Source organism: Gorilla gorilla, chromosome 11 (assembly GCF_029281585.2).
Source record: "Gorilla gorilla gorilla isolate KB3781 chromosome 11, NHGRI_mGorGor1-v2.1_pri, whole genome shotgun sequence".
Taxonomy (NCBI): domain Eukaryota; kingdom Metazoa; phylum Chordata; class Mammalia; order Primates; family Hominidae; genus Gorilla; species Gorilla gorilla.
The window spans coordinates 57,495,582-57,515,273 of record NC_073235.2 but is presented as its reverse complement, the minus strand read 5'-3'; the positions used below and the strand labels follow the sequence as shown (position 1 = coordinate 57,515,273).

General features: G+C 36.1%; 1 long non-coding RNA gene across 1 annotated transcript in view; it reads left to right on the top strand.

Annotated features, from left to right (window-relative positions):
• The window catches only part of LOC109025910 (uncharacterized), a 114,552-nt gene that overhangs the window by 43,838 nt on the left and 51,022 nt on the right, over positions 1 to 19,692 (top strand). Inside the window, exon 3 of the long non-coding RNA XR_008677703.2 lies at positions 16,400 to 16,636. This is a non-coding gene — a long non-coding RNA (uncharacterized lncRNA). The remainder of the gene's footprint in view (positions 1 to 16,399; positions 16,637 to 19,692) is intronic.

The window sequence follows — 19,692 nt, the reverse complement described above, 5'->3', positions numbered from 1 at the left end:
TAGACAATTTTGGAAATGGAGGATTTTTCCAATGCTTTTATTGTTTAACCTTGGATTTGATTTTGTAGACTGAAACATTGAAGGGTATATGTGACCCCAAAACCCAGTTCAAGAAGATGGCAATGGAACTCAACATTTTTAGGCAATGTGAAATTTATCATTATTTTTCTCCACTCTCTCCAGTCTTGCTGCCAAGAAATTCTAGGGAGTCCATGACCTCAACAGCAAAGGAGCCACAGGAACCCCAATTCAGAGGAAAGCTAGTCTTCCTCTTAAATTGGTGGAGCTGTCATTCCAAGAGTGTGGGGCAACTCCCCTCATCCATTTGCTTTTTTTCTCACTCTGTTCTCCTGCTGCTTGGCCTAAGATATGTATGCATTTTCTGAGTCATAGCAGCAGAGCAAGATAACTAAAGCACACATTTTTCTACCCAGAGGGCCAAAAGAAACCAGCAAATATCAGGGAGATTATACAGAGATAAAGAAGTTGGGAAAAAACTAACCCCAAAATTTGTCTGCGAGCTCCCTGGCTCATTCTAAATGGAGCATGTGTAGATCTGACGCTGATCAACATACCAAAGGATTTGAAATCTGTACTAAAAGGGATAAACTTCAGATGCCAGTATAGTCATTTTATTAATTTCCTATGTGCTTTAACGAAGTATAACAAAGTAGTTTAAAAAGACATAAAGTTATTGTCTTATATTTCTGGAAGTGAGAAGTCGTAAGAAGCTAAAATAAATGAGTTGGCATAGTTGGTTCCCTCTAGAGGACCAGGGGAGATTCATCTTTTGCCTGTTCCAACTTCTTGCCACCCTTTCTTGGCATTCCTTGGCCATAACATATCACTCCAGTCACTTGCTTTTCTCATTGCATCTCTTATTGCTGTAGTCCAAATTCCCTCTGCCTCCCACTTATAAGGAGAGTTGTGGTTGCATTTAGTGCCCAACTGAATAATCAAGATCTCCCTTTCTTGAAGTCTTTAACTTTACCACATCTGCCAGATCCCCTCTGCCATATGGAGTAACATCACAGGTTCTAGGAATTAAGACATGGATATATATGAGGGACATTATTCACCCTGGCAAAATCGCTGAGTTACACACTTGAGAGAGACAGATCCTAGGAGCAGAGAAAATACTTTGAAAATGGAACAAGCGTTAGCACCACAGCCCACAGGAAGTGAGTTGGAACTTGTGGGATTCACCTAACAAAAAATATAAATATCCTCTATAAGATTTAATTAAGACTTGGATTCCCCTAAAATTATATTCAAAATTTCCAGGATAGAATAAAAAACTCCTCTGGATAGAAAGAGTCAGGAAATTCTCATGGGAAAAGATAACGAAGTGGGAGATGACACAGATGTAAGAATTATCTGAAAAACACTTAAAAGTAGCAATTGTAAAAAGAAGATGGACTCTTGAATGGAAGATTAAAAACACTTAGCAGTAAAATAAAACAAAGGAAAACCAAATAAAAATTTGAGAACTGAAAAATGCAATAATAAGATAAAACAACCTCACGAGACGGGCACAGTAGCACAATTGAGATATCAAAGGATCAGCAAACTTGGCAATTGAACTTGAAAATCAAACAAAGTGAACAAACTGCAAAGCAAAGCACTATTGAGAAAAAAATGATTAGGGTCTCAGGGACATATGGGAAAACAACATAAAATCTAATATTTGTGTCATCACAATACTAGAAGAGGAGAAAAATGTCAGTGCTGCGAAGTATTTGAAGAGGTAATGGCTGAAAACATGGTGAAAGACATAAACCTATAACCACTCAGATATACCCAAATGTGGAACCAACAGAAATCCTAACTGAAATAAATTATTATGTAACTGCTAAATACTAGGACAAGGAAGAGTCTTTAAAACATCTAGAGGAGTTAATACGTTATCTGTAGAGCAATGGTTTTCAATAGGGGGCAATTGTTCCCTCAAAGGTAATGTTTGGACAAGTGTTTGTTATGACTTAGGGGGAGAATGGACAGAGGGCAGAGACGTCATTTAACATCCTACAATGCACAGAACACCCGCAAATCCCCCCCCCACCACATATATACAACAAAGAATTATCTTGTCCAAAATGTAAAAAGTGTAAAACTAGGAAATACAAGAACAACAATTTGAGTTACTGGATTTTCCATCAGAAACTGGGGGCCAGGAGGAAGTGGTATGATATTAGTAAAGTGTTTAAAAAAAAAACCCAATCCAGATTTTTATATCTAATGAAAACAAATTTCATGAATGAGATGAAGACAAAGAAAATGAAGGGATTTTTTGTTTGTTTTGTTTTGTTTTGTTTTTTGTCAGCAGATGTGCTTTAATTGCTAAAGAAAGCTTTGTATATACAATAGAAATGACTCCAGAAGGAAACTTGGAAATTAGGAACCAAGAAAGAACAACCAAAATGATATATATCTGAGTCAATATAATGGATTTTTCTTCTCTTAAGATATTTAAAATATGTTTGAGTGTTAAAAGCAAAAAAAATTATACTTTAATGGGTTTTTATTGTTTATAGAAATAATACAGAAAATAATATAATATAAAGGGTACAAGGTAAGGGGAACTAGATGGTGATTCAGAATTCTACATAAACTATATTTGAAGGGGAAAATACTCACTCTAATTGGAATGTGAAAAACTAATTATTTGCAGTTTAATCCATAATGATACAAATTTTAAAACCTATGTAAACAGATACAGTAAAAAACAAAATAGAAAATTAAACTGTAATTCTAAACATTGTTCAAATAACATAAAAAGAAGGAAGTCCAGGCATGGTAGCTCAATCCCACCACTTTGGGAAGCAGAGGCGGGAGGATTGCTTGAGCCCAGGAGTTTGGGGCCAGCCTGAGAGACATAGTGAGACCTTATCTCAACAAAAAAATTAAAAATTTAGCTGGGCAAGGTGATGTGCACCTGTGGTCCCAGCTACCCAGGGGGCTGAGGTAAGAGGATTGCTGGAGCCGGGGAGGTCAACACTGCAGTGAGTGAACCATGATTGCACCACTGCACTCTAGCCTGGGCAACAGAGTGAGACCTTGCCTCAAATTTAAAAAAAAAAAAAAAAAAAGGTGAGCAACGCAGAAGACGGCTGATTTCTGCATTTCCATCTGAGGTACCGGGTTCATCTCACTAGGGAGTGCCAGACAGTGGGCGCAGGTCAGTGGGTGCGCACACCGTGCGCCAGCCGAAGCAGGGCGAGGCATTGCCTCACTCGGGAAGTGCAGGGGGTCAGTGAGTTCCCTTTCCTAGTCAAAGAAAGGGGTGACAGACGGCACCTGGAAGAAAGGGTCACTCCCACCCGAATACTGCGCTTTTCCGACGGGCTTAAAAAATGGCGCACCAGGAGATTGTGTCCCGCACCTGGCTCGGAGGGTCCTACGCCCACGGAGTCTCGCTGATTGCTAGCACAGCAGTCTGAGATCAAACTGCAAGGCGGCAGCGAGGCTGGGGGAGGGGCGCCCGCCATTGCCCAGGCTTGCTTAGGTAAACAAAGCAGCCCAGAAGCTCGAACTGGGTGGAGCCCACCACAGCTCAAGGAGGCCTGCCTGCCTCTGTAGGCTCCACCTCTGGGGGCAGGGCACAGACAAACAAAAAGACAGCAGTAACCTCAGCAGACTTAAGTGTCCCTGTCTGACAGCTTTGAAGAGAGCAGTGGTTCTCCCAGCACGAAGCTGGAGATCTGAGAACGGGCAGACTGCCTCCTCAAGTGGGTCCCTGACCCCTGACCCCCGAGCAGCCTAACTGGGAGGCACCCCCCTAGCAGGGGCAGACTGACACCTCACACGGCCAGCCAGGTACTCCAACAGACCTGCAGCTGAGGGTCCTGTCTGTTAGAAGGAAAACTAACAAACAGAAAGGACATCCACATCAAAAACCCATCTGTACATCACCATCATCAAAGACCAAAAGTAGATAAAACCACAAAGATGGGGAAAAAACAGAGCAGAAAAACTGGAAATTCTAAAAAGCAGAGTGACTCTCCTCCTCCAAAGGAACGCAGTTCCTCACCAGCAATGGAACAAAGCTGGATGGAGAATGACTTTGACGAGCTGAGAGAAGAAGGCTTCAGACAATCAAATTACTCCGAGCTACGGGAGGACATTCAAACCAAAGGCAAAGAAGTTGAAAATTTTGAAAAAAATTTAGAAGAATGTATAACTAGAATAACCAATACAGAGAAGTGCTTAAAGGAGCTGATGGAGCTGAAAACCAAGGCTCGAGAACTACGTGAAGAATGCAGAAGCCTCAGGAGCCGATGCGATCAACTGGAAGAAAGGGTATCAGTGATGGAAGATGAAGTGAATGAAATGAAGCGAGAAGGGAAGTGTAGAGAAAAAAGAATAAAAAGAAATGAGCAAAGCCTCCAAGAAACATGGGACTATGTGAAAAGACCAAATCTACGTCTGATTGGTGTACCTGAAAGTGACAGGGAGAATGGAACCAAATTGGAAAACACTCTGCAGGATATTATCCAGGAGAACTTCCCCAATCTAGCAAGGCAGGCCAACATTCAGATTCAGGAAATACAGAGAAAGCCACAAAGATACTCCTCGAGAAGAGCAACTCCAAGACACATAATCGTCAGATTCACCAAAGTTGAAATGAAGGAAAAAATGTTAAGGGCAGCCAGAGAGAAAGGTCGGGTTACCCTCAAAGGGAAGCCCATCAGACTAACAACGGATCTCTCGGCAGAAACTCTACAAGCCAGAAGAGAGTGGGGGCCAATATTCAACATTCTCAAAGAAAAGAATTTTCAACCCAGAATTTCATATCCAGCCAAACTAAGCTTCATAAGTGAAGGAGAAATAAAATACTTTACAGACAAGCAAATGCTGAGAGATTTTGTCACCACCAGGCCTGCCCTAAAAGAGCTCCTGAAGGAAGCACTAAACATGGAAAGGAACAACCGATACCAGCTGCTGCAAAATCATGCCAAAATGTAAAGACTGTCGAGACTAGGTAAAAACTGCATCAACTAACGAGCAAAATAACCAGCTAACATCATAATGACAGGATCAAATTCACACATAACAACATTAACTTTAAATGTAAATGGACTAAATGCTCCAATTAAAAGACGTAGACTGGCAAATTGGACAAAGAGTCAAGATCCATCAGTGTGCTGTATTCAGGAAACCCATCTCACGTGCAGAGACACACATAGGCTCAAAATAAAAGGATGGAGGAAGATCTACCAAGCAAATGGAAAACAAAAAAAAGTAGGGGTTGCAATCCTAGTCTCTGATAAAACAGACTTTAAACCAACAAAGATCAAAAGACACAAAGAAGGCCATTTACATAATGGTAAAGGGATCAATTCAACAAGAAGAGCTAACTATCCTAAATATATATGCACCCAGTACAGGAGCACCCAGATTCATAAAGCAAGTCCTGAGTGACCTACAAAGAGAATTAGACTCCCACACATTAATAATGGGAGACTTTTATACCCCACTGTCAACATTAGACAGATCAACGAGACAGAAAGTCAACAAGGATACCCAGGTATTGAACTCAGCTCTGCACCAAGCAGACCTAATAGACATGTACAGAACTCTCCAGCCCAAATCAACAGAATATACATTTTTTTCAGCACCACACCACACCTATTCCAAAATTGACCACATACTTGGAAGTAAAGCTCTCCTCAGCAAGTGTAAAAGAACAGAAATTATAACAAACTCTCTCTCTGACCACAGTGCAATCAAACTAGAACTCAGGATTAAGAAACTCACTGAAAACCGCTCAACTACATGGAAACTGAACAACCTGCTCCTGAATGACTACTGGGTACATAACGAAATGAAGGCAGAAATAAAGATGTTCTTTGAAACCAAAGAGAACAAAGACACAACATACCAGAATCTCTGGGACACATTCAAAGCAGTGTGTAGAGGGAAATTTATAGCACTACATGCCCACAAGAGAAAGCAGGAAAGATCCAAAATTGACACCCTAACATCACAATTAAAAGAATTAGAAAAGCAAGAGCAAACACATTCAAAAGCTAACAGAAGCCAAGAAATAACTAAAATCAGAGCAGAACTGAAGGAAATAGAGACACAAAAAACCCTTCAAAAAATTAATGAATCCAGGAGCTGGTTTTTTGAAAGGATCAACAAAATTGATAGACCACTAGCAAGACTAATTAAAGAAAAAAAGAGAGAAGAATCAAATAGACGCAATAAAAAATGATAAAGGGGATATCACCACCGATCCCACAGAAGTAGAAACTACCATCAGAGAATACTACAGACACCTCTACGCAAATAAACTAGAAAATCTAGAAGAAATGGATAAATTCCTCGACACATACACTCTCCCAAGACTAAACCAGGAAGAGGTTGAATCTCTGAATAGACCAATAACAGGATCTGAAATTGTGGCAATAATCAATAGCTTACCAACCAAAAAGAGTCCAGGACCAGATGGATTCACAGCCGAATTCTACCAGAGGTACAAGGAGGAACTGGTACCATTCCTTCTGAAACTATTCCAATCAACAGAAAAAGAGGGAATCCTCCCTAACTCATTTTATGAGGCCAGCATCATTCTGATACCAAAGCCGGGCAGAGACACAACCAAAAAAGAGAATTTTAGACAAATATCCTTGATGAACATCGATGCAAAAATCCTCAATAAAATACTGGCAAACCAAATCCAGCAGCACATCAAAAAGCTTATCCACCATGATCAAGTGGGCTTCATCCCTGCGATGCAAGGCTGGTTCAATATACGCAAATCAATAAATGTAATCCAGCATATAAACAGAACCAAAGACAAAAACCACATGACTATCTCAATAGATGCAGAAGAGGCCTTTGACAAAATTCAACAACGCTTCATGCTAAAAACTCTCAATAAATTAGGTATTGATGGGACGTATCTCAAAATAATAAGAGCTATCTATGACAAACCCACAGCCAATATCATACTGAATGGGCAAAAACTGGAAGCGTTCTCTTTGATAACTGGCACAAGACAGGGATGTTCTCTCTCACCACTCCTATTCAACATAGTGTTGGAAGTTCTGGCCAGAGCAATTAGGCAGGAGAAGGAAATAAAGGGTATTCAATTAGGAATAGAGGAAGTCAAATTGTCCCTGTTTGCAGACGACATGATTGTATATCTAGAAAACCCCATTGTCTCAGCCCAAAATCTCCTTAAGCTGATAAGCAACTTCAGCAAAGTCTCAGGATACAAAATCAATGTACAAAAATCATGAGCATTCTTATACACCAACAACAGACAGAGAGCCAAATCGTGAGTGAACTCCCATTCACAATTGCTTCAAATAAAATAAAATACCTAGGAATCCAACTTACAAGGGATGTGAAGGACCTCTTCAAGGAGAACTACAAACCACTGCTCAAGGAAATAAAAGAGGATACAAACAAATGGAAGAACATTCCATGCTCATGGGTAGGAAGAATCAATATCGTGAAAATGGCCATACTGCCCAAGGTAATTTACAGATTCAATGCCATCCCCATCAAGCTACCAATGACTTTCTTCACAGAATTGGAAAAAACTACCTTAAAGTTCATATGGCACCAAAAAAGAGCCCACATCACCAAGTCAATCCTGAGCCAAAAGAACAAAGCTGGAGACATCACGCTACCTGACTTCAAACTATACTACAAGCCTACAGTAACCAAAACAGCATGGTACTGGTACCAAAACAGAGATATAGATCAATAGAACAGAATAGAGCCCTCAGAAATAGTGCTGCATATCTACAACTATCTGATCTTTGACAAACCTGAGAAAAACAAGCAATTAGGAAAGGATTCCCTATTTAATAAATGGTGCTGGGAAAACTGGCTCGCCATATGTAGAAAGCTGAAACTGGATCCCTTCCTTACAACTTATACAAAAATCAATTCAAGATGGATTAAAGACTTAAATGTTAGACCTAAAACCATAGAAACCCTAGAAGAAAACCTAGGCATTACCATTCAGGACATAGGCATGGGCAAGGTCATCATGTCTAAAACACCAAAAGCGATGGCAACAAAAGCCAAAATTGACAAATGGGATCTAATTAAACTAAAGAGCTTCTGCACAGCAAAAGAAACTACCATCAGAGTGAACAGGCAACCTACAAAATGGGAGAAAATTTTCGCAACCTACTCATCTGAAAAAAGGGCTAATATCCAGAATCTACAATGAACTCAAACAAATTTACAAGAAAAAAACAACCCCATCAAAAAGTGGGCAAAGGACATGAAAAGACACTTCTCAAAAGAAGATATTTATGTGGCCAAAAAGCACATGAAAAAATGCTCACCATCACTGGCCATCAGAGAAATGCAAATCAAAACCACAATGAGATACCATCTCACACCAGTTAGAATGGCAATCATTAAAAAGTCAGGAAACAACAGGTGCTGGAGAGGATGTGGAGAAATAGGAACACTTTTACACTGTTGGTGGGACTGTAAACTAGTTCAACCACTGTGGAAGTCAGTGTGGCGATTCCTCAGGGATCTAGAACTAGAAATACCATTTAACCCAGCCATCCCATTACTGGGTATATACCCAAAGGACTATAAATCATGCTGCTATAAAGACACATGCACACGTATGTTTATTGCGGCACTATTCACAATAGCAAAGACTTGGAACCAACCCAAATGTCCAACAATGATAGACTGGATTAAGAAAATGTGGCACATATACACCATGGAATACTATGCAGCCATAAAAAATGATGAGTTCATGTCCTTTGTAGGGACATGGATGAAATTGAAAATCATCATTCTCAGTAAACTATCGCAAGAACAAAAAAACCAAACACCGCATATTCTCACTCATAGGTGGCAATTGAACAATTAGATCACATGGACACAGGAAGGGGAACATCACACTCTGGGGACTGTTGTGGGGTGTGGGGAGGGGGGAGGGATAGCATTGGGAGATATACCTAATGCTAGATGACGAGTTAGTGGGTGAAGCGCACCAGCATGGCACATGTATACATATGTAACTAACCTGCAGATTGTGCACATGTACCCTAAAACTTAAAGTATAATAATAATAATAAAAAGAGAAGAAAAAAATAATTAAATAAATAAATAAATAAAAAAGAAGGAAAGAAAGAGGGAGAAAGGAATAGGAATAAAAGAAAACAAACAAACAATAAAATTATTAACCAAACTTAAATCATATGAATGATTATAATAAATATGTATCTTTTAATCCTACAAATTAAAACACTATTAGAATGGATAATAAAATGACATTGTGCTCAAGCACTCACATTTTTTTGAGTGCTAGGCTGTGTAAACTATGACTAGATAAGCCTTTTGTAAGATGTAAATTCAAAGTGTGCATAATGAAATATACTTATAGAAAATTAAATTGTCAGTTGTGACTTGATTGAACAGTATTTTAATGAGAATTTATTATCAAAATGATCTCAAGGATTCTATATAAGTCATGAGATGGCAAACATATTCTTTAAAGCTCTTAATATGATAATAAAAATGTATCAAGTGCTTATTATACCCAGAGTAATAGAATAACATTAGGCTAGTTATATACACGATACAATAGAAGTTTATTTTTGTGAACAATACATAGTCCATAGCACATTGAAGTTTATGTTAAGCTTTATGGTTCATTTAAAAGAATTGGTATAAATTTATTCTTTTAAAATCAATATAAAAGTTTATTGAACATAAACCATTTGGTCAGAAATACAACCACATTAATCTTCGAGGAAAACACTGTGCTTTTCATGGCAATTCACATAATGACCTATTTTCCAGGAAGGTTTTATTTTTTATTTTTTGGTGAAAAATGATGCTGCCTATATGGAAATGTGCCTGGCAGAAATGTTTTTCCCTCAGGTAACTTGATCCAAACAGTGCTGTAAATATTTCACAATTATTAGTGAAATTGTGAAATGAGAAAACTCAAAACGCAAATAGAGATTTTTGCCTCAAAACATTGCATTATTTGCTAGTGGGTACAAGCTGGCACTAGTACCGGGACAGCAGGCAATACCCAAAATAGCAACAAGAGGCTCTTAGGCATCAATTTTCTCCCAAATACTGAACAACTCTCTGTGTGTGTTTGTGTGCATGATGCTGTCAGGAGACATGAGGTAAAATAATTCTATGGGAACTGAAAATATTTGTGTGGGTCCTTAAAAAATTATATATCAGCTTCATATAGTGGAATCAGATGAAGAAAATTTTAATTTGGTGAAGTATTTAAGGAAGACACTTAAGGAATTTTTTTCAATGTATTAAAGGGAACTTACTCTCTCTTCATTTTTGCCTATCTGTAGGGCACTAAGTCTAACAAAAATAGATTATTGAAAGTTAGACGTTAGAATGAGGCCATGGCTCCCTTTATTTGGCTTAGGATTCTGGAAAGGTCAGAAATTACAAGAGTAGAGATTTCAAGTCTTTTAAATGTACTTATGAAATATTTATTTCTTGTCACCCTCCACTATCACACCTTCAACCCCTCGTCCTCTCAACACTACATGCCACTTTCCACAAAGTCATTGTGGATTGTTATTTCCTGAATTGTGGGGAATATAAATGTAATAGTAAAATATTTTAATGGTTGTCAGTAACTTAAATGTGATCTGCTTGTTTTCTAGTTGTCCCTGATGATGCTGGGAGTGGAGTCAGTTGTAAAGAATAAATGCAATGAGTAAAATTGGTCCCTTTTAGATAACTTGTGTACGAAGAAACAACAGCAAAAAAAAAAAAAAAAAAACAGTATCAATCAGGGCCTTGCATGTTGTGATCCATATATACAAATGTATAGATTTAACAGTTTAAGAAAGTGGACTCCTTTATTTTTGCCTTCCTACACTACTTAATCTCTCTCCAAAAGTGCAGAATTGTTTTCCTGGAAAACAAGGGATTTTATTGCAGTTCCAATATGACCTAGATGTGTCTAGGAAAAAAAAGATTTAGAAAACCATTTATGCTATTAATAGGACTGAAAATCTTCCTCAAGGATTAATTCAATACTCAGGAGTCCAAATTCAGGACTAGTTTAACCTCCAAATAATACATAGGGTCTCCTTGGATGATTAAATTCAAACATCTAAAGCAGATCACTTCTTAAGAGAGGTAAGTTCTGAGGGAATCCTTGAGATAAACTCTTCAGAAATGTTGAGCCCTTTCTGTCTTTGAAGCTTGTGGTTGCTGTGTTCTCCCCAAAAAATCAGTGAACCTTATGCAATTCCACTTTCTTTATGCGAACCTTGGCAATATAAAGTAAACTCGGTAGTAATATGAAATAATGGGGAAAATAGTAGTTTAGACTAAGTAATATAATGTGGAATGCATTTCAGTGTACTATGTAGAGAGAAATAGAAGACCATCAGTGTTATAGAAAATAATAATAAATAAATCCTTGTGTCACTGATGAATCTTGAACAATTTTTAAGCAGTATTGCCGTTGATGTTAGATGTTCCCTTAGAAACATAGCTGCATGATCTCGTTTGAAAGTCGGAGCTAAACATTGAAAACACATGAACATAAGGATGGGAACAATAGACAATGGGGACTTTCTCAGTGGGAAAAGGAAGGAGGGGAGCTAGGTTTGAAAAAGTAACTATCAGGTACAATGCTCATTACCTGGGTGAGAGGGTGATGGGATTTTTTTTGTTTGTTTTTTGACTGAGTCTCGCACTGTCACCCAGGCTCGAGTGCAGTGGCACAATCTCGGCTCACTGCAGTAACTTCCGCCTCCCGGGTTCCAGCGATTCTCCTGCCTCAGCCTCCCAAGTAGCTGGGATTACAGGCGCCCACCACCACGCTAGCTACTTTTTTGTAATTTTAGTAGAGATGGGGTTTCACTATGTTGGCCAGGCTTGTCTCAAACTCCTGACCTCGTGATCCGCCCACCTTGGCCTCCCAAAGTGCTGGGATTGCAGGCATGAGCCACTACCCCCGGCCGATGAGATCATTCTTACACCAAACCTCAGCAACACACAATTTACCCGTGTAACAAACCTGCACATGGATCCCTTGGACCTAAAAAAAGAAGTTTGGAAAAAAAAAAAGAATTAAATTATGTCATAATCAAAATATATGTAAATTGAGAAGTAGAATTTTAACTTTGATAAATGAAAGTCAAATTTTCCCAAACATAATTTGTTATATGTGCCTTTAAGAATTAAACTTGAATTATAGCATACCAGTCACTGAAACATTCATTTTAATTAAAAAAAAGCATTCTTGCAAATAATTTCATGAGATTGCATACTTGTTATGTGTGAAGTGCAGAACCATGTCAGAAAAACAAAATGCTAATTTATTATTACCATTAACAGAGTAAGCACATAAACATAATAGTATTTGTGAAAGAAACTCTGTTGAATTTCTGGTATTTTTTCCTTATAAAAACGGGATAAATATAATTGTTGATTTTATTATTTAATCCACTTATTGGTCAGGTAGTAAAAGAATTTTTCAGCATCTTCTATGGATTTAACAATACAGCATTTCTCGTTCTCTTCTCGTTATTCTTTTCAAACCCCATTAAAATTGTAGTCATATACAGCAGAGTTACTCTAGAAGGAAAACTGGAAATTATCCAGTTGAATCGTTTGCATGGTATATCATTCCATACACTAAATGCAGAATGTTGAAAAGCAAAGCAACATGCCATACAGGTCTCTGTTTAATTAATTAATTCTACTGTTATACTATTTATTATGAATTGTCAAATTTTAAGACCTTTGCAACATTTATTTACATGTAAGGGAAACCCTCTAATGAAACCTAGTAATCATTTCATCTCTCTAAATGAAATTTCTTAGAGAATTGAACGCCAAGACACAGAAACTTTCATATGGAATTTAGAAAGACTGAAAAAAGGAAGCAAAGACATATTTTTATGGCATAAACCTTTATTTTATTGTGCTTAGTTTTTGTAACACAAGGGGAAGTATTGTCAGCATGCATATTAAAAGGTGAATATTTAACACATGTAAAGTGACTCAAAAAGATTGCATCTAGTCCTGCAGGATTGGACTGGGTGCAATTGTTTACTTATTATTGTAGCAACCATGTCATATTCATCTTTGAATCAGAAGGGCTTACTGACAGTATTCAGCATAATTCAGGTTCTCATGAAGAAGCTATTAAATTTAAATCAGTTATAATTGAAACCATTTTATGACCACAAACAAGCCTGACTTATAAATATGATCGTAATACTCCCTAGAATTGTTATAATTATGAACTTGTTTTTCTGTAGATTTTAAGTATGATTAAAATAAGGTAGGAAAAATAATTCCTGAAATGACTGAAATTAATTGCTTACATAATACAGAATCTCCTGTAAATCAAGTTCCCATTTCTGGCCTCACAGGATAATTAGAGTGAAACAGAATAATTTAGATAAAAAATAGTATAACACAGTGAGTACTGGCTAAAATTAGCTTACAATAAAGATAAATAACAATTTAATTACAAAACAAAATTAAAAATAAAGTTAGACGGAAAACAAATATATAAACTATTTAAACTAATATGATTGCTATGAGTCAAGGCAAAAAAGGGAGAAAACATAGCAGGTTATACAATTTCCATTCTATAAGAAAAAGCAGCGCCTCAGTTTTGATAAAAGGCATTTTCCTGAAATTAAGTGTTTAAGGAAGTTAGATTACACAAAGATTACACAAAGGCCTTGAGCAAAATCATGAATATTGCTCTCAGCAATAACTTGATGCTACTAGAGAAATATGGTCCTTACCACTGTGGGAGAGTCAATTTTATTAGCCCTGAAGCCTAGGTAAGAAATTGCATTATTAGTGATGTGAGTATTTATAACTGAGGCCTTATGTATTTTTACATATCCTTTTCATCAATATATTTGTTCAATAATTATTTGTTGAGTTACTATTCTAAGACTGACATGCTAAACACTAAAATCACCTTAGTTTTATAGTTCAGAGTAAAAAGCTTTCCTGATCTTAGCAAGGAGAGATAAATTCTCACTATAGATTTTTACCTGACACTGGTTTTTAGCTCTTTTCGCCAGTTTTTAAACTCATGGTATGGAAAAAAATGTTTACCTTTTAATTAACCAAAATAGCACTCAGAAATAGTTGAAAAACCCTAGGATCTTGGATGGTTTTTCATTTTTCCTTGTACCATTTCAAGTAATTGGCATTAATACAAATGCTTAGTGCTGAGTACATTGTGCTGCTGGGCAAATTACTGAGTCATGGCTACATATTACAACTTCTCAAAATTGAATTCAAATAGTTATTTCTGTAGGAAATCAATATTGTTTATATGGTTATTAAGCTTCTTTTTAGTAGTAAAAATGTCACTTAAGTATACTCTAATGGCTATACACATATGTGTGTAATACCTAATACTTGTACATAAGTTGAAGGTTTTCAATGTGTCAAGGGCACCTGCTAGCAGATAAAATAAGTCCAGGCTGTAGAAAAACATATGCCTATTAGAAATAAATCAATATTGTGGGTATTAGCAGTGCTTTCCCCTTGCTGACTGTCGGGCACTAAAGCAAGATCAGGGCTCCTAAATTAGAATAATTTGAGAACAAGGACAATAAAGCCATTTCTTACTTATGAAAAGCTTGGTTTCACAAAGGCATATTTTTTCAGTCTTCCCAAACAAATAACTAGATTTTTCAGGCAATGGCCCCTGAGAAGCATTAATGGAGTCACAAAAGGCAGCTCTATTAAAAAAATGCCAATTGGGCTAACAGCTTGTTCTGTGTCATGTGAAGCAGTGCTTTGTGAATTGAATTTTTCTTTTGATACTTTTGAGCTCTGAGTCCATCACTTAAAGAGGATCATCTATTACTTAAACAGATGCAATTTCCATTTTCTGTCTTAGCCTAGAAATCAATTGAAAGTAATGGAAGGAACAGGAAATTCTATTTGTGCCTTAAAAAAGCCTCTCATCAGTTTCGTCAACAATAGAGACAGGCTTCACTATGCTGAGCTTAGCCTACCTTGCCAATATCTCCCACAAGCCCCAACTCAAATCATTGATTACAGAGTGATCTCTTTGTTGTCTTCCATATAAGGCAGGTAGCTTCCCATCCTGTATTTTTGCTTGTACTATCTCATTACTCTTGGCTGACATTCAGCCTGTTGAGGCAACCTGATGTAGTCCTTAAGAGCTTCAGCCTGGAACCAGACAGCCTGATTAAAATCCTAGGGCTGCCACTTACTAATCTTTGGCAGTTACTCACTTTGAGTCTCTATTTCCACATCTGTAAAGTGGAGAAAATAATATTACCTTTTCAAAAAATTGATGTGAAAATTAAATAATATGTATAAAAATTTTAGAATAAGACCTGGAACAGAGTAAGTGCTATATAGCTGTTTATTCCGTTATCTATTCAAATTCTTTTACATCTTTCAAGTGCCAATTTGACTGTATAATCTTGAATTATTATTGTAGTCCTTTCAGATTTTGACTTCTTCCATATTTCTAAAGTAATTTGACAATATCACATACTTGTATTCAGTGATTTTCTAATTGCTTCATACATTTTATCAATATTTATGCAAGGAAATTATTAGCACTGAAAGTATATAAAATTTATTTTCTCTCTGTGCATACTAAAATTAGTCAATTTCTAGGAAAATACTGAACTCTCATTTTTATTAATATATAAAATTCAGTTTATAAAACTGAAGATTACATTCTATTAGTAACAACCAGAAAATATTCAACTTCACTCATTCTTTTCTTTTGAAACTCCAATGTGCTTTGAAGTCAATTCAGGGAACTTTTATTGCACACATTATATTTTGAATTTAAGAATTCCATTTATTAAAGTTTATATTTTGGGGCTTGTATTCTCCATGGACTCACTCAGTATGTACATAATTTTCTTCAAATCAGTGGATATGTTATTAGTAGCTTTTTAAACATTTTTATGCTAATTTACACTTATTCTGAATCTACTTTTATTGACTCTTATTATACCTGCATATGGGGCATGTCATTATGCTATTTGAAATCTTAGTAAAACATTAAGAATATTATCTTGTTCATTAATACACTGATATTTACTCTCTTCATTTAAAGAAAACTGTGACTTTTGGTTTCTTAGAATACAGACAGCTGGTATCTTGCATTCCTAAACAAAACAAAACTGGCCAACAAACTGAGACAATCTGCACTCTCACAATTTTCTACAATCAATTACAGATTTGAGGTCATAGGACAAACAACTAATCTGAAGTCTAAGGAAGGCAACTGTGTGCAATGAGAGATGGAACATAAGCAGTTACATACGTAGGCAGATGCACCCAGACAATAGTAAATGTAATTCAAGGAAAAATTTAATGAATTGGTAAATGTAGAGTGTTGGCCAGCAAGATAAACAAATATGTTTTTCCACAGGGCACTGCAAAATTCTATCGCACTTGAGAAAAAGGAACAGAAAAACAACCTCTGTGTATTTGGGAAAAGGGCAGGATTGTATGCTGAGCCCAGAACTATAGCTGGGCAATGGGAAAAAACACTGAAATAAACACATCTCTGAAGCCTAGAAATATCATGTCTGCCTAAGACCGAAACTTATCTACGGCAACAGAGATTACTCATCCCACCACTAGGCTAAAAACGTTAAATAATAAGGTAAGAAGGGAATACTGAAGGGGTATTTACTGTGGCACATAGAGATTGTTTTCTAATGTGCACCACAAAACAAAACCTAGAGCTTAGTGTAGAGTGAACATTGAGAAAAATCCTCTGCCAAACTAAAATTTGCTACAAATGAAATATATCACAAAAGTACTTTGAGGTTTTGCATGCAGCGCAGAAAGCCAAACCAGCAACAAATCCTAAACATAGCCCAATCCCTGACTTGATTGAGCCAAACTCTGACACAAGAAGCCTAGCAGAAAAAAAAAAAAGTGTGCCAATTTTATGGTATAAAATATAGTTATAATTTCCTAAGTTCTACAAAAAAAAATTCAACATCTTTTTTAACAAAGTATGTCATACATAAGATATCCAGTTCTCAACAAAATTATGAATAATAGAAAAAATCTTGAAACAAAAGAAAAACACAGTTTTAAGAGGCAAAGCAACCAACATAACTAAACTCAGATATAACATAAATGTTGGAACTATCAGAATGGAAATTTTCAAATAACTATAATTGAATTGTTAAAGATTATAATGTTACAAGTTAATGACATGCAAATCCAGATGGATAACATTAGGACAGAGATGAAAAATAGAAAGAAGAATCAAAGGGAAATGCTACAGGTAAAACAAATAGAGACAAAAAATACATTCAGTGGGCTTATCAGTATATTCAAAATAGCCAAAGGAAGAATCAGTGAACTTGAAATAGAAAACATGAATTTTCCAAACTAACACACACAAAAAATAAAGCACTGAACCGAGCCTCACCCATGATCTCAGGAGCAATTTAAAAGGGTCTAACATAAATTAAATTGGAAACCAAGAAGAAAGTGAGAGACAATGGAGCATACAAAAATAAAATGTTTTAAGAAACACTGGCAAACAATACTCAACAATTAATGACAAACGCAAAACCATGAATCCAAGAAGCTCAGAGAAATTAAGCAGTATAAATGTCAAGTACACAGACAAAATAAATATCAAACTACTGAAAACTACAGACAAAAAGAATATCTTGACAGCAGTCACACACACACACACACACACACACACACACACACACATGCCCACCAACCCCATAGGACCAGTGATAAGAATTACATATGACTTCATGACTTCTTCTCCAAAGCTATACAATTCTAAAGACTATGAAATAGAATATTTAAAGTACTGGAAGAAAAAAGTCCTATCAACCCAAAATTCTACACACATCATTTTCTTTTTCAAAATTGAAGGCTACAGTATAAAGTTACTTGGCAAAACATTTACCAGAATAGTTAATTGCCACCATACCTGAACTAAAATCAGTGTTAAAGAAGTTTTTTAAGCAGAGGTATTCTACCAGACAAAATCTTGTATCTACACAAAGAAGTGAAGTATGCTTAAAATGGGATACATGAAGATAAAAATAAAATTTATTTTTTCTTATTTTCAGTAACTATAAAGGATGACTGACTGCTTAAAGTAAGAGAGAAAATTAGAGGAACAATGTATTGTGAGATTATAGAATACCTAAAAGTAAAATATGTGACAAAATAGAAAAAAAGGATGAGAAGGTGGATTAAGGAAGAGATTTCTCTATATTCTTATGTATGAAATAGTATAATATTACTTGGAGGTATATTATGAATAGTGAAAGATGTATACTGCAAACCACAGAACAACTGTAAGTAATTTTTTAAAGGGATATAAAAAACATCAGTAGAAAAGATACAGCAAAAGTTATTTTAAAAATCTTGATGGGGCAGGGTATGGTGGCTCATGCCTGTAATCCTAGCATTTGGGGAGGACAAGGAAAGAGGATCACTTGAGCTTAGGAGTTTGAGACCAGCCTAGGCAACATAGTGAGACCCTGTCTCTACAAAAAATAAAAATAAAAAAATATAAAAAATTAGGCATGGTGGCATGCACCTGTGGTCCCAGCTACCAGGGAGGCTGAGGAAGGAGGATTGCTTGAGCCCACGAGGTCAAGGCTGCAGTGAGTCATGATCACATGAGTGTACTCCAGCCTGAGTAACAGAGACCTTGTCTCAAAATAACAAAATAAAACTCAGCAAAAACTCAATGAACTAGTAGAAGTATTCAGAGATGAAAAAAAGAAGAAAGTATAGAATTTAAAAATAGATGATGGCAAGTAAAATGGTAGATTTTAGCCAAACTATATCAATAATCACATTAAAAGTAAGTGGTCTATAGATACCATTTATAAGATAAAGACTGAAAAGAAAGTGTGACCCAACTAAATTATTTGTAAAGAAAACCACTTTAAATATAAAGGCATGTACGATAAAGATATACCATGCAAACTCTAATCAAAAGAAAGCTGGAATAGCTATATTAATTTAAAAAAGCGAACTTCAAAACTAGAAATACTAACAGGAATGAAGCAAACATTACATAATAATAAACAGGTTCATATTCTAAGAAGACAAAACAACCCAGAATGTAGTAAGTGTTACAAAAGAGAATACATATCTGTGAAATAACACCTGGTAGAAATAATAGAATTATCAGGAAAAAAATCCCTGCAAGTAAGCAGGGAGAGTCCAACACTTCTCTCAGTAGATGATACAGCAAGCAGACAAAAAATAAAGTCATATTTTACCTGAACAACCTATCAACGAACTTGGCCTAATTAACAGTTATAGAACACTGCATTTCAAATCATTAGAACCCACATTTTTTTTTCAAATAAAAAAGAGAACATATTCTAAACTGTAAAATAAGTCTTAACACATCTGGAAGAATTGATATACAATGGTATGGTCTTTGTTCATAATGAAACAAAACAAAAGCGTAATAGAAAATCCCTAAGAAATTGAAAATCAAACAACACACTTCTAAATAATCTATGGGTTTAAGATGCAGTCTTTAAGAAGTCTTAGAAGATAGTTTATGTACAGCATTCAAGTTTTATTTTGAAAAATAGAACTTCAGTAATCTAAGTTCCCCTCAAAATAAAAAGAGAAAAAATGCAAAAATAACACTAATGTATTATATAGTTTCAAATATCTGAAAGGAGGATATTGAACATTCCCAAC